At 42.3% G+C, this 16353-nt stretch overlaps 1 pseudogene; it reads left to right on the top strand.

Moving 5' to 3' along the window:
- LOC131754457 (zinc finger protein 77-like) overlaps positions 1-12855 on the top strand; it is a 60486-nt pseudogene extending 47631 nt beyond the window's left edge.
- The last annotated feature ends 3498 nt before the right edge of the window (positions 12856-16353 follow it).

Raw genomic sequence — 16353 nt, 5'->3', positions numbered from 1 at the left:
ACGCAGGCTTCTCTAGTTGTGGTGCGCAGGCTTAATTGCCCCCAGACATGTGGGATCTTAGTTCCCCCACCAGGGATCACACCCTCGTCCCCTGAATTGGAAGGCGGATTCTTAACCCCTGCGCCACCTGAGAAGTTCCGTCTCATGTTAATTTTTGATCTGTCACTAATGCTGTTACACTCCATTTTGTCTCCTGGGTCAAATATGTCACAAATTTTTTACTCGTGGGCAAAAATTGCCAGGTTGTAGATTATGGATTTTGTTTGTTTGTTTGTTTTGCGGTACGCGGGCCCTCACTGCTGTGGCCTCTCCCGTTGCGGAGCACAGGCTCCGGACGCGCAGGCTCAGCGGCCATGGCTCACGGGCCCAGCCGCTCCGCGGCATGTGGGATCCTCCCGGACCGGGGCACGAACCCGTGTCCCCTGCATTGGCAGGCGGACTCTTAACCACTGCGCCACCAGGGAAGCCCCTGGATGTTTTAAAAATACTAGGAAGTGTGGATGTTGGGCTGGAGTCGAGTGTTTATTCCACGCCATTTCCAGCACTTGGAGAATCCACCTTAATTTTGTCCATCTCAAGTGTCTGAAACGGGATCTCCTTGTGATGGTATATTGGTTTTTACTGATAACCCAGTGGTGTTCAGCATTTCTTTTTTTAAATTTTCATTTTATATTGTAGTATAGTTGATTTACAATATATTAATTTCAGGTATACAGCAAAGTGATTCAGTTATACTATATATATATTTTTTTCAGATTCTTTTCTCATTTAGGTTATTACAGAAAACTGAGTAAAGTTCCCTGTGCTATACAGTAGGTCCTTGTTGATTATCTGTTTTATGTCTAGTAGTGTGTATATATTAATCCCAACCTCCTAATTTATCCCTCTCCTCCACCTTTCCCCTTTGGTAACCATAAGTTTGTTTTCTAAGTCTGTGAATCTGTTTCTGTTTTGTAAATAAGTTCATTTGTATCATTTTTTTAAGTTTCCACATATAAGTGGTATCATATGATATTAGTTTGTCCGTCTTAATTCACATAGTATGATAATCTCTGGGTCCATTCGTGTTGCTGCAAATTGTATTATTTCATTCTTTTTTATGGCTGAGTAGTATACGTGAGTGTGTGTGTATCTTTTTATCCATTCATCTGTCAATGAACATTTAGGTTGCTTCCATGTCCTGGCTATCGTAAATAGTGCTGCAATGAACATTGGGGTGCATGTATCTTTTTAAATTATGGTTTTCTCCCGATATAGGCCCAGGAGTGGGATTGCTGGATCATAACGGTAGCTCTACTTTCAGTTTTTTAAGGAACCTCCATACTATTCTCCCTAGTGACTGCACCACTTTACATTCCCACCAACAGTGTAGGAGGGTTCCCTTTTGTACAAACCCTCTCCAGCATTTGTTATTTGTAGACTTTTTAACGATGGCCATTCTGACCAATGTGAGGTAGTACCTCATTGTAGTTTTGATTTGTATTTCTCTAATAATTAGCAATGTTGAGCATCTCAAAAGAAAATTAGTTTTAATGCCAAGTAGGTTTTTTTTTGGCCGCGCTATGCGGCTTGCGGAATCTTAGTTCCTTGACCAGGGGTCGAAGCTGTGCCCCCTGCAGTGGAAGCACAGAGTCCTAACCACTGGACCATCAGGGAATTCCCCCAAGTAGTTTTAAAAGTCTATGTTTATAAAATTTTAAACATTTACTTTTCAACTACTTATTTCTAATGATCAAAGTACACTGAGATTTATGAGTTTGCATTATGGAAATGTACTAAAAATCTGATTCTGTGATTATCTTTTTTTAAAAACATCTTTATTGTAGTATAATTGCTTTACAATGGTGTTTTAGTTTCTGCTTTATAACAAAGTGAATCAGCTATACATATACATATATCCCCATATTTCTTCCCTCTTGCATCTCCCTCCCATCTGTGATTATCTTAATATCCTTTTTGGGTAGACATAGACAGTCATTTGAGCTATGAATAAAAGCACGTGTTTTATCCTGTTACGACTATTGCACTTTGCAAATACTTTGATTTTTACAGATTGTAGGTATGTGGCAACCCTGCATCCAGCGAGTCTTTGGGTGCCATTTTTCCCCAAGAGCATTTGCTTACTAATGGGTAAACTAATGGTTTAGCAATAAAGTCTTTAAAAAATTAAGGTATGTACAAGGTTTTAGTCACAATCCTCTTGCACACTTAGTAGACTACCGTATAGTGTGAACATGACTTTATGCACCAGGAAACAAAAATATTTGTGTAACTCCCTTAATTTCGATATTCACTTTATCTGGGTGGTCTGGAGTAAAAACTGATGTCTCTGAGGTCTGCCTGTATTTTTTTCCTGGTAAAACCACATCATTGATCTTCTATTAATGATTTTTAAAAATCAAGCATGGGGCTTCCCTGGTGGCGCAGTGGTTGAGAATCTGTCTGCTAATGCAGGGGACACGGGTTCGAGCCCTGGTCTGGGAGGATCCCACATGCCGCAGAGCATCTGGGCCTGTGAGCCACAATTACTGAGCCTGTGCATCTGGAGCCTGTGCTCCGCAACGAGAGAGGCCACGATAGCGAGAGGCCCGTGCAACGCAATGAAGAGTGGCCCTCGTTTGCCACAACTAGAGAAAGCCCTCGCACAGAAACGAAGACCCAACACAGTCATAAAAAAAAAAAAAATCAAGCATGTACTACTGATCACCATTAGAGAGCTTTCTATATCTATTACTACCAAGAGCTCAGGATGAGAAATACATTTGGATATTTGAAAAGATTCTGTGAGCAGAAACAAGACTTGAAGTGTGGTTTTATGATAAACCACTCAAGACCTCAGTCATCCATACTAGAAACACAGAAGAGAAGATAAACAGCCATTTACCAAGCTGCTTGTCTCCAGCACGTGACACGTGACATATTAAGGCATCTTTTGCTTCCATCCCTGTATATAGAGCAGAAAAACAGGTTTTAAATAGAAACCAGCACTTCTGCTCAAATGCATTGGGCAGATTTTTAAAAATATATTTTCCAGTTCTACATACCCTGAAAGCTGTCATGGTCAATTGTCAATCACATCTTGACACAAAGCAGCCCAGCGATGTACACAGATATCTATTCAGTAAAGAGGAGCAGTTCCCTGTTGAATAATAGGAAGGAACTTACAAAGCAGATGATGTATAGATTCCCAAGACTGGTATTTCAGTTGCTGGCAAGCAGTTTTGCCTTGTGGGGCATGTACATCCTTAATAATTGGTTTGTTAATATCTCCTTAACCTGCTGGATCTCTGAAACATCTGTAATTTTGCTCCTTATGCAATTCACATTGTCTTTTATGTGCCCAAGTTCTGTTATTTATGTTTGTTTCTTTGTTTTTATTCTGCTCATTATCTTAAAAAAATCTTTGTTGGAGTATAGTTGATTTACAATGTTATGTTAGTTTCAGGTGTACAGCAAAGTGAATCAGTTATACATATATGCACCCTTAAAAACTAAAAAAAAAGAAATTTATTTATTTTATTTATTTTTGGCTGTGTTGGGTCTTTGTTGCTATGTGCAGGCTTTTGCAAGTTGCGGTGAGTGGGGGCTACTCTTTGTTGCGGTGCGTGGGCTTCTCATTGTGGCAGCTTCAGTAGTTGTGTCATGTGGGCTCAGTAGTTGTGGTTCACGGGCTCTAGAACGCAGGCTCAGTAGTTGTGGTGCATGGGCTTAGTTGCTCCATGGCATGTGGGATCTTCATGGACCAGGGATCAGACCCGTGTCCCCTGCGTTGGAAGGTGGATTCTTAACCACTTTGCCACCAGGGAAATCGCTGTCTATTAGCTTTCATGTTGGTGTTTGCTTTCGCCTCTCTCAAGTAGATAGATACCTAGGGTGAAATTGGTGACTCAGTGTTCATCATTTTGAGGAACTACCAGACTGTCTTCCAAAGTGGCTTCACCATCTTACCTTCCCTCCAGCACTGGGTGAGGGTTCCAAGTTCCTCGTATCCTCGCCAGCACTTGTTTCTCTGTCTTTATATCCATCTTGGTGGGTGTGAAGACATGTCTGCTTGTAGCTTTGATTGGCATTTCCCTGATGAGTAATGTCCAGCATCTTTTCATGAGCTTATTGATTGGCCAGTTGTATTCATTCTTATTTTTTAATTAAAATTTTTTAAAAATAAATATTTTATTTATTTATTTTTGGCTGCATTGGGTCTTCGTTGCTGTGTGCGGTCTCTCTCTAGTTGCGGCGAGCAGGGGCTACTCTTTGTTGTGGTGGGAGGGCTTCTCATTGCAGGGGCTTCTCTTGTGTTGGAGCACGGACTCTAGAGCACAGGCTCAGTAGTTGTGGTGCATGGGCTTATTGCTCCGAGGCATGTGGGATCTTCCCGGACCAGGGCTGGAACCCATGTCCCCTGCATTGGCAGGTAGATTCTTAACCACGTCGCCACCAGAGGAGTCCCTAAAAATGTATTTAAAATACAAGTTTCTTATCAGGTGTGTGATTAGCAAACCCCAGTTGCAGCCCCAGGTGAGGCAGCCTTGCCTTCTTTGTAGCTGATGTATTTGGAATTTTTTATAATTTAGATTGTCAGAATATATTTTGGATTAAAATTCTAATTTATAAAAATAATTGCTTGCTTTGTATTTCAGGGGTCTGTTGTCATCCATATTGTCCTACAGATAATAATTAGGTGTTTTTTTTTCTCTATGTTAAAGTTACCTTTGGCCCTGTTGCTGTCACATCATTCTGCGACTCTTCTTTGTGGAACATTTTCCTCGATTTCTGGGCACATGATTATTTATCTGAGAGGCCTTGCTGGCTTGACAGATCCCTCAGAAAACAGGCCGCCTCTTACCCCACAGCTGTCCCAGGCCCTGGGCCCTGGCCTGCGTCTGTGCCCTCAGTGTCCACCTCATCCTGGCAGGGGGTCGTGTCTCTGCCTCTGTCGGATATGAAGGGACTGGCCCAGGCTTTTACATGCTGTTCAGTCCAGGCGAGAGTTGTTCAGATGCAGTGGCCCTGGAAAATCAGTGTTAACAACCTCCTGACAGTTTGCTCCTGTTCTTGGAGTTTCAAGGAAATAACTTTTGACCAAACCAAGTATTCATTTCCTTTTTATCTGAATGATGATTTTATTTTCAGTCTTTACCACCTCAGGTTCTGCTCTCTCACCAAAAACAATTTTTAAAAAGAATTGAAGTATAGTTGATTTACAATATTGTGTTACTTTTAGGTATACAGCAAAGTGATTTGGTCATGCATGTATATATATATTCTTTGTTTCAGATTTTTTTATTATAGATTATTAAAAGATTTGAATATAGTTCCCTGTGGTATATAGTAAATCCTTGTTTATCTATTTTTTAAAACACGTTTACTTTTTAAAATTTATTTATTTTTTGTGGCCATGCCGCACGGCACGTGGGAACTTAGTTCCCCGACCAGGGATTGAACCCATGCACCCTGCAGTGGAAGCGTGGAGTCTTAGCCACTGGACCCCCAGGGAAGTCCCTGTTTATCTATTTTATATTTGGTAAAAAAAACAGTTCTTTTTCATTATGTGTGCATGAGTGTTTATCTAATATTGCTATTACACTTTGCTTCAGTTTCCAGCACTTACCATCACTGAGTAAAATGCATTTGATTGGCTTGTGTGTGTTCGTTTCCCACAAGAGTGTAAGCTCAGGAGTCGTAGGAATTGAGTCCCGTTCCCGACTGTTGGCCTCCCCATCCTCCCACACACGGGGGTGAAGAGGGAGCCTTGCTGATGTGGAACCTGTGGCTGTTTCAGGACTCGGTGGGCTTTGAGGACGTGGCTGTGAACTTCACTGTGGAGGAGTGGGCTTTGCTGGGCCCGGCTCAGAGGAAGCTCTACAGAGACGTGATGCTGGAGACCTTCAGGAACCTGGCCTCTGTGGGTGAGGATGGCTTCCTCCCTGTACTTGGTCTTTAGGGAACAAATATTTCTTAACAATTGTCCTGTCTTATTAGGAACAAGGATGGGAATATGTTGGGGAAAAGACACAGTCCAAGCTTTCATGAAACCTACTTAGGGTCAGGTAGCTTTTCCATGAAAACAAAGTTTACTGTATTGATTGACTCTTTGTTACTCTTGATCAGAATCCTGAGGCTCCCTAACTGTATAAATGTGAGCGTGGTCTCCAGTGTCACTTTGGGGCGATGAGAGCAGTGTTTCAGTTTTCACCCTGTGAAAGTTACACTGTGATCAGTACACATTTGAGATGATAATCTTGCTGTAGTTAAACTCACACTCACCCATCCTCAGTGACTTGAGGACCAGAGAAGCAACCCATCTGATGGATGGCTTGTGGTCCTCCATCCTCCCCCTATGGAGCTTTTCTCCATGAGCAGGACAGCAGCCACGCACCATCTGATTTCCCAGTGGCAGCTGGGTCAGTGGAGATAGGCTTCCTCTAGGGCCTCTGTGCCTGCGATCACCAGGAGGGCACACCTCGGGAGGAGCAGGTTCTGGATCAGGGAGTGATATTTGGACATACCTGTTAGAAACATGACTCTTTCTTTGAGAAGGTGACATTTGTCATTAACCTGGCTTCCCTCTTGGAGTTTTCACCCATCCTTGCCTACTTGGGAAGTCTTTCTGTAGCTCCTTTTACAAAGGGAGCATTTGAGAATGTGCATTTTACCCAGTTCCTTCCTACTTTACTTCTCTGATAATATTGATCTCAATATCAGTCTCCATCTTTCTCTCTTTTTTTTAAAAGAAGCAACATTTTATTATTTTTTAATTCTTTTGGCCACGCCTTGCAGCATACGGGACCTTAGTTCGCCGACCAGGGATCAAACCTGTGCCCCCTGCAGTAGAAGTGCAGAGTCTTAACCGCTGGACTGGCAGGGAATTCCCCAATCTCCATCTCTTTTGAAGTATTTCTTAATGATCAGGCTGCCACTTTGACTCAGTTTCCCTACCATGGTGGAAGTTCCAAATAGCCATGGTCCTCATAACATTTTCTTGGCTTGAGTGTTAAATTAGGTGTGGACCCAGTTCCCATGTGTTGTGGGCATGTGTTAAGGCACCGCACACCAATAAACAATTTTTGGACACCAGCAGGGCATCATAGAATTCAGCTCAATGCTCAGCTTATCTACCCAGCAATAGCCACAGATTCCATGGCTGAAGGATTCAGTCCTACAAGACTCACTCCCCCCTCCACCGCTGCATCTTCACACCCCACGTCACATGCGGATCACAAGGCCAGGCTGTTGCCAGTGCTTCTGACCAAACATCTAACATTGGAGATTCCAGTGACCTCCTTTTAGACGTCAGACTCCATTTGTAAGCCCAGGTTGTTAACCTTTACTTCTGACCAACTGGCTGTGAATGAGAGCTTTCCATCGCCCCCTCCGCAGGTCCAGTTATTTTGCTACCACACTCACAGGACTCAGGGGAACATTTTACTTACTTCACTGCCAGTTTAACATAAACAGATATCACTGAAGAATAGCCAGATGGAAGAGATTCATAGGGGAAGCTGTGTGAGGAAGGCATGGAGTTTCCACGCCCTGTCCAGGTGCCACTCTCCCCACAGCTCCATGTGTTCTCCAACCCAGAAGCTCTCTGAACCCCCCTTTTATTGGTTGGAGGCTTCATTCCTTAGGCCTGATTGATGGAATCACTGTCCATTGGCAAGTGATTCAACCTACAGCCTCTCTCCCTTCCCCATTGCTGGTGCTGTGTCCAGTGGTGTGAGTGGGACTGAAAGTTCCACCCTTTAATCACATGGTGTCTCCATTTGCAACCAGCCCCCATCCTTCGATGCTTTCCAGCAGTCACCTTCATGAATTGTGATGGAAAGGGCTTGTTATGAGTAACAAAACACTCATTTCACCCTTCTGACCCTGAAGCATTTTCAGGAACTGAGGACAGGAGACCAAATATTATTCCACTGCTTTTATTGCTCAGGAAATTCCAAGAGTTTTGGGACGCTTGAGCAGGAAACTGTGGATGAGGACCTGATCTATCTGAGAAATATATGTCATTCATTGGAATGACCAAAAATATATGTATGTATTTCTTATAAGCCACAATGTTGCAAATGACCATCCTTCCTTATAAAGTTAGTTTTACATTTTTGAATCAGTCTGTGGAAAGACATCTACATATGGTCTCTTTTCTTTCCTTTTCCCCACCATTTCTTCCCCAAGGATTTAGTTATGCTACCAATTGTTGCAGGTTCTTGCCCTCAAGTTAAAACCAGTGGATCAAGTCCTCAGTGGGATATTTCGGAGAATGAACTATGCAGTGAACAGAAAATAGTAAGATTCAGAAGAAATGATTCCTAGTCTGTTTTTGGAGAAAACTGGGCATTTCATAACATGCGTGATCCGCATGTAACCCAGGAGAGGCGTTTGAGGTGAGTGGCAGTCCCACGGGGGTGGCGGTGGGGTGGGTGTCGTCAAGAGTGTTAGACTCACTTGAAATTGAATAGAAACCTAGTTAAACAATTGTGTATTCAGAGTATTTTCACAAGACAGTACTTTCATAAATATGATGTTGATATTAAGCATCTGAAACATAACTCAGTAGGAAACAATGGTCAGGAAACCTCATCTGGAAAACACTGAAAGTTACGGTTCTATTTGAGCCCTCAGCTAGAGTATTAAATTTGTTGCACTTTGTAACAGTTGAAGAGCATGCTGGAAACATGCCAATGGCAAACACTTAGTCAACACAAATACTAACAGTCATCGGTAAATCATTAATTAGTAAATTACTGATAAGTATTAATCCCTAATAGTGTGCTTCCCATTTTGAACAGAAATCATTTGGTGGAGAGTCTCTGTGAAGGTAAAGAAGATGATCAATATGGAGAAACCCTGAACCAGATTACAAGTGTTACTGTGCATAAGGGTTATCCCACTGCAGTTCAGCCCTATAAATGCACTAAGTGTGGAAAAACCTTCAGGGATCATTCTTTCCAGAGGAATCAGCAAAGCTATCACCCTGGACACAAACCTTATCCATGCAAAGGATGTGGGCAAGCCTGCAGCTCTGTCTTGTGCCTAAATCCTCCTGAGGAAACAGACATTGCAGAGAAATATGATAAACATCAGGATGCTGGGAGAACATCTAAGAGGTACATGAAGAGTGACAGTAGTAAACAGTTTTTAGAGCTTAAGAAATCTGGAAAAGCTCTCACTTGCCTGCCATCTGTTCAGTGACATAAGAGAGGTCATTATGGACGGAAATCCACATGTGTGAAGTATGTGGGAAATCCTTCAGTTATTATTCCCAGATTGCACAGCATGTGAGAACTCACACTGGAGAGAAACCCTATGAATGTAAAGAATGTGGGAAAGCTTTCACTCGCAGCACACAGTTTCGAGAACATGTGAGAATGCACACTGGAGAGAAACCCTATGAATGTAGGCAGTGTGGGAAAGCCTTCCCATATTGCAAATCCCTGCAAGGACACATGGGAATGCACACTAGAGAGAAGCCTTCTCATGTGTGTAATGAATGTGGAAAAGCCTTCCATTGTCCCAGGTACATTAGAAGGCACATAAGACAGTGGAATAAAACCCTATGAATGTACAGAATGTGGGAAAGTGTTCATTACTCCCTCATCCCTTCAAGAACATATGAGAACACACAGTGAAGAGAAGCCCTATCAGTGTCAGCATTGTGGAAAAGTCTTCAGGCTTCAGAGATCTCTGCAAGGACACATGATTACCCACAGTGATGAGAAACCCCATCAGTGTAAGCAGTGTGGGAAAGCCGTCAAATATCCCATATATCTGAAAGGACACATGAAAACACACAGTAAAAAGAAACCGTGTGAATGTCAGCAGTGTGAAAAAGCCTACTGTTATATCCCTGCAAAGACACATGAAGACACATACTGTGGGAAAACTTGAATCCAAGAATAGTGGGAAAGCCTTTCTTAAAACTTAGAAGTGGGAGGAAAACAGTGTCAAGAAATTTATTTTTATACCACATGGCTTGTGAGATCTTAGTTCCTCAACCAGGGATCGAACCCAGGCCCCCTGCAGTGGAAGCACAGAGTTGTAAGCACTGGACCACCAGGGAATTGCTGAGCAATCTTATATAAGGAAAAAATGTTGGAAAATTTTTTTTCCTTTGTAAGTGTCTTATCCTCAATACTGGTCTCAGTATATTAATTTGTACTTCATGTTGCTGATCTGAACACATAATAAGTATCCCTCCATGTTCATCTTTACCACTTACATTTTGTTATCTCTGAGTTTATATCATTGTACAATCATATAAAACTTGTCTCATTTCCATTAGAATGTTTTTGATACCAGCGGTGCTAAGTGGCTTTTGGTTTGTGATTTTTTTCATGTGCAAACTTGTGATTTCTTTCATTTTTGATGAACAGATTTTTGATTCTTCTTTTCCATTATGTTCCATTATGTTCCTAATATGTGATCATGATATGAGGCTGGCATTAATTAAATATCTTCCCTTGTCCATTGTTAAGAGATACTGGAATCTCCTGAATCAATATTTACCCTCTCCTTGAGTCTTCATTACTGAAAGGTGTGTCTTCCAAGTTGTTTGTTGCTAGCAGATACCGTATATGTGTTCCTCCCAGAAATTAGTAATTGTGGAAGGTCATGGAAGATGACAGGCTTACCAGATTATGTTCATAATCTGACCTCTGTTCATGTCCATGATCTTGGTTGCAAATCGAACACAATACATTGAGTTAAGAAGAGCGACCTGAGGGACTTCCCTGGCGGTCCAGTGGTTAAGACTCTGAGCTCCCAATGCAGAGGGTGCGGGTTTGGTCCCTGGTCGGGGAACTAGGATCCCACATGCTGTGTGGCCAACCCCCCCGGCCCCCCAAAAAGTAAAAAAGGGCGACCTGGTGGGTGAAGATGAAAGCTCCTGTCCAGATTGTTCTACTGAACTGTGTTGTCATCTTGGGTAAGGTAGGAAACTATATCCAGAGTCCTTCTGTTAGTGGTTCTGAGTTAAAGTTCTTGAGAAGAGGAAGATGCATGAGGTCTGGAAAGCAGAAGTGAGGAAGCCATGATTCCTTTTTTAAATTTTATTATTGTGTTGGCCAAAAAGTTCATTCAGTTTTAAGTAAAAATAGAAACTCACATTTTTCATTTTCACCAAGAATTTTATTGAATAATGTATTCACTAACTGAATGAACTTTTTGTTCAAACTAATATCATTATTTTTTTGGCTGCAACACTTGGCATGCAGGATTTTAGTTCCCTGACCAGGGATTGAACCCTTGCCCCCTTCAGTGGAAACATGGAATCTTAACCACTGGACCGCCAGGGAAGTCCCCAAGGAAACCATGATCCTCGGGTCTTCTGTACCATCAGGAGACAGAGATGCATGGCAGCCTACTGGCCCTGAGTTCTAGCACAGTTTTCTGACTTCTGGCTCTGCCCATATGGAAGAGCTCCAACTACACATACATTTGATGAGCAGTATGAGTCCCCATAAAGCCTTGCCTGAATTTCTCGTCTGGCCTCGTTTCAATTTCTATTGATTAGAGTCCAAGGACCCAGGTCAATAACCATACTGGTAGAAAAACAGACACATACATAAATGGAACAGAACAGAGAGCTCAGAAATAAATACAATGTAAGGTCAATTAATGTAGGAAAAAAGATGCAAGAATATACAATGGGGAAAAGACAGCCTCTTCAATAAATAGTGTTGGGAAAACTGGCACCTACATGTAAGAGAATCAAACTGGACTTTTTTCTCATGCCATATATATATACACACACACACACATATACATACACACACACATATATGTAAAGACTTTGTACAACTAAATATGAACAAAAAAAACCACTTAAAAAATGTGCACAAGACCTAAATAGACATTTTTCCAAAGAAGACGTACTGATGGCCAACAGACACATGAAAAGCTGCTCAACATCACTAATCAGGGAGATGCACATCATAACCACAGTGAGATAACACCTGTCAATGACACCTGTCAGAATGGATATTATCAAGAAGACCACCAATAACAAGTGTTGTGAAGCATTTGGAGAAAAGTGTAACCTAGTGCACTGTTGCTGGGAATATCAATTGCTGCAGCCATTATGGAAAACAACATGGAGTGTCTTAAAAATAGAACTACTGTACAATCCAGCAATCCCACTTTGGGTATTTTTTGAAGAAAACAAAAACAGTAATTCAAAAACACTGGGCTTCCCTGGTGGTGCAGTGGTTGAGAATCTGCCTGCCAATGCAGGGGACACAGGTTCGAGCCCTGGTCTGGGAAGATCCCACATGCAGCAGAGCAACTGGGCCCATGAGCCACAATTACTGAGCCTGCGCGTCTGGAGCCTGTGCTCTGCAACAAGAGAGGCCACAATAGTGAGAGGCCCGCGCACCGCGATGAAGAGTGGCCCCCGCTTGCCACAACTAGAGAAAGCCCTCGCACAGAAATGAAGACCCAGCACACCCATAAAAAACAAAACAAAACATATGCACCCCTATGTTTATTGCAGCATTATTTACAATGGCCAAGGTACAGAGGCAACCTCAATGTCTCTCAACAGAAGCGTGGATAAAGAAGACGGTGCATGTATGTACAATGGAATAGTACTCAGCCATAGAAAAGAATGAAATTTTAGCATTTGGGACAACATATGGCACTAGAGGGTATTCTAAGTGAAATAACTCAGGCAGAGAAAGGGCAAATGCTGTGTGGTTTCACTCATGTGGAATGAAGAAAACAAAAATGGAGAGTCATAACAAAACAAATAGACTCACAGATACAGAGAAACAAGTGGTCATCAGAATGGAGGGTAGTAAGGAGAATGAGTGAAATAGGTGAGGGAGATGGAACAAACTTCCAGTCCTTTTAAAGTCAGTCACAGGGATGTAATATATAGCATTTATAGAGTCAGTCATATTGTATGGTGGGAATTCCCTGGCAGCCCAGTGGTCAGGACTCCGCACTTTCATTGCTGAGGGCCTGGGTTCTACCCCTAGTTGGGGAACTAAGTTCCTGCAAGCTATGTGGTGTGGGTCATGGAAAAAAAAAAAAAAAAAGAGTGAAGATTTCTTCCCTGAACTAATTAATGCAATTTTTTTAAAAAGTGTGATATTGGTGGCTGTGAGCAGGGTGGGGCTTCTGACAGGGCACCAACCCAAGTGGGATGTCACATGTACTTTGGTTTGTGATGTCATGGATGCTTATATCATAATATTTCTGTCAAATGTATACTTCTTGCATTTTTCTTCATGTGTGTTTTAGTAAAATACTATGATGTCAATTAATATAACTCACCACAGTAGCACCATAACCCATATAAAAAAAACCACTATCTCAAGTTTTCTCAATAGATGTGGAAAAACATTTTATACTAGTCAACATTTATGAATGACTAATTTCTTAATAATTTATGATGAAGGCAAGTTGTAATTATAAGGGAATAGTCTTAGTTCAGGCATACAGAAATGGGGTCAGGCAGCCATCAAGGATCTGGTCTTGGACAGGTCCCTCCTCCACTGTTAACTTGAACTTTCTTTGAACATGACCAGACCCAAGAACACGACCAGTTTTATTCAGAACACAATCCACCAATCTGACACCTTATGTTCTCAAGGTCCTCCTTTGGAACTATGTAACAATTTCAGACCCCAACACATCCTTGCTTAACAAGCACCCTTCTTGCCGGATCTAATTATAATTTTTGACAAACAACTAAGTGTCGCCTTGCAGTTTTGCCTCTATAATCGTCCTCCATTTTGTAGTCAGGCAAAATCCAATTAAAGTACTTCTTGTTTTAAAAAATATTTATTTATTTATTTGGGTGTGCTGGGTCTTAGTTGTGGCTAACTGGGTCCTTAGTTGTGGCATGCATGTGGCATCTAGTTCCCTGACCAGGGATCAAATCCAAGCCCCCATCATTGGGAGTGCAGAGGCTTTTTTAAAAAAATAAATGTTTGTTTATTTATTTATTTATGGCTGCATTGTCTTCATTGCTACACGCGGGCTTTCTCTAGTTGCGGCGAGCAGGGGCTACTCTTCGTTGTGGTGCACGGGCTTCTCATTGTGGTGGCTTGTTGTGGAGCACGGCCTCTAGGTACATGGGCTTCAGTAGTTGTGGCACGCGGGCTCAGTGGTTGTAGCTCGTGGGCTCTATAGAGCGCAGGCTCAGTAGTTGTGGCGCACAGGCTTAGTTGCTCTGCGGCATGTAGGATCTTCCTGGACTAGGGCTTGAACCCATGTCCCCTGCATTGGCAGGTAGATGCTTAACCACTGTGCCACCAGGGAAGTCCCTCAAGCACTTCTTGAATCTGCATCTCCCAGGCTGCAGTCCTAACAAATCCCAAGTCAATGCCTCTGTATTTCAATCAGGCCTCTGTTTCTGAAATATTGGTTAGTAAGGAATAGATGAGAACTGTCAATTGGCAAAAGGTCACTTGTCTAATAAAATTATACACAAAACAAGAATACCCATAGTCCTGCCCCCATCAGCAGTCTACTGGATATCCTAGCCAGTGCCATGAGAAATAGGTACAGGAATTATAAAGCAAGAAAAAAGTAACTCATCTTGTTTCATAGCTGAAACAATTGTGTATATAGAACCTCAAAAGTATATAAGGGAACCATAGGAAAAAAGACGATTAACACGTTTTCTGGATGCAAACTCTATAAAAATAAAGGTCATGGGCTTCCCTGGTGGTGCAGTGGTTAAGAATCTGCCTGCTGATGCAAGGCACACGGGTTCAAGCCCTGGCCCGGGAAGATACCACACGCCACGGAGCAACTAAGCCCGTTCACCACAATTTCTGAGCCTGAGCTCTAGAGCATGTAAACCACAACTACTAAGCCCACGTGCTACAACTACTGAAGCCCACGTGCCTAGAGCCCATGCTCTGCAACAAGAGAAGCCACCGCAATGAGAAGCCCGCGCACCGCAACGGAGAGTAGCCCCCGCTCACCGCAACTAGAGAAAGCCCGCGCAGCAACGAAGACCCAACACAAACAAACAAACAAAAAAGTCATTAGATTTCTAATCACTATGGAAAAGAGGTTGAGGATTTAATTTAAAAGATAATGTGTCCCAAAGTAGAAATGACACTCATGTCAAAATAAGTCTAATGAAAGATTGAACCTAATGTAAAAAATGTAGGATTATATTGAATGACATCAAACTAAATAAATGGGAAGGTAAAGCATGTTCTAAGAAAGGAGAGAGCAGTATCACCATGATGTCAGTTCTTCACAAATGGCTATAGCGTCGTCATAAAATCCCTTTTTTCTACAATCAGTGTTTCTTAGAACTTCACAAATTTCACTTCTAAGCTTTACAAATAAGAACAAATGTTTAGTAGTAGCAGTGTTTTTCTGAACGTTGGGGTGTGGTTAGCTTAAAATGATCAAGGGTTAAAAACTTACTTTGGGGGCTTCCCTGGTGGCGCAGTGGTTGGGAGTCCGCCTGCCGATGCAGGGGACGCGGGTTCGTGCCCGGGTCCGGGAGGATCCCACATGCTGCGGGGCGGCTGGGCCCGTGAGCCATGGCCGCTGGGCCTGCGCGTCCGGAGCCTGCGCTCTGCAGCGGGAGAGGCCACAGCGGTGGGAGGCCCACGTCCCGCAGAAAACAAACAAACAAACAAACAAAAAACTTACCTTGGTATCTTAATTATGAAAATATGAAAGTAAAGTATGTTCCCATAGGAATGGATGATTACCATTTAAAAGAGTGATATACCTTAAACGTCACGGGCTTTCACATTAAAAATTTACCTAGGACACCTGCTTTACCAGGAGCTTCTTTCCAGTTCCAGGAGTTGGAAGTGTCTGCTGAGAATCCCATCCCCACCCCGCGGGCTACCCTGGGTAACCCAGTGAATGAAGGAAACACAGGGATAAATCTATGAACCTGGATTTCATAATGATTTCTTAATATGACACCAAAGGCACAAGCAACACAAGAAAAAATAAATTGGACATCATCAAAATTAAAATCTCTTGTGCATCAAAAGATACTGGAAAGACATCCCTACAGAATAGAAGAACGTATTTGCAAATCATAAATGTGATAAGGTTTTATTGTCCAGAGCACATTAAAAAGCCTAACATGTCAATCACAAAAATGCAAACAACTCAATTAAAAAACGGGCCAAGGAGTTAAATAGACATTTATCCAAGGATAACATGCTAATAGCCAATAAAGACATGAAAATATTCATCACTGGTTTGTGACCACCTAGAGGGGTGGGATAGGGAGGGTGGGAGGGAGGGAGACACAAGAGGGAAGAGATATGGGAACATATGTATATGTATACCTGATTCACTTTGTTGTGGAGCAGAAACTAACCATCGTAAAGCAATTATACTCCAATAAAGATGTTAAAAAAC

Source organism: Kogia breviceps, chromosome 4, assembly GCF_026419965.1.
Source record: "Kogia breviceps isolate mKogBre1 chromosome 4, mKogBre1 haplotype 1, whole genome shotgun sequence".
Lineage (NCBI taxonomy): Eukaryota > Metazoa > Chordata > Mammalia > Artiodactyla > Physeteridae > Kogia > Kogia breviceps.
The sequence above is the reverse complement of the archived record's forward strand: the minus strand, read 5'-3'. Positions and strand labels throughout refer to the sequence as shown.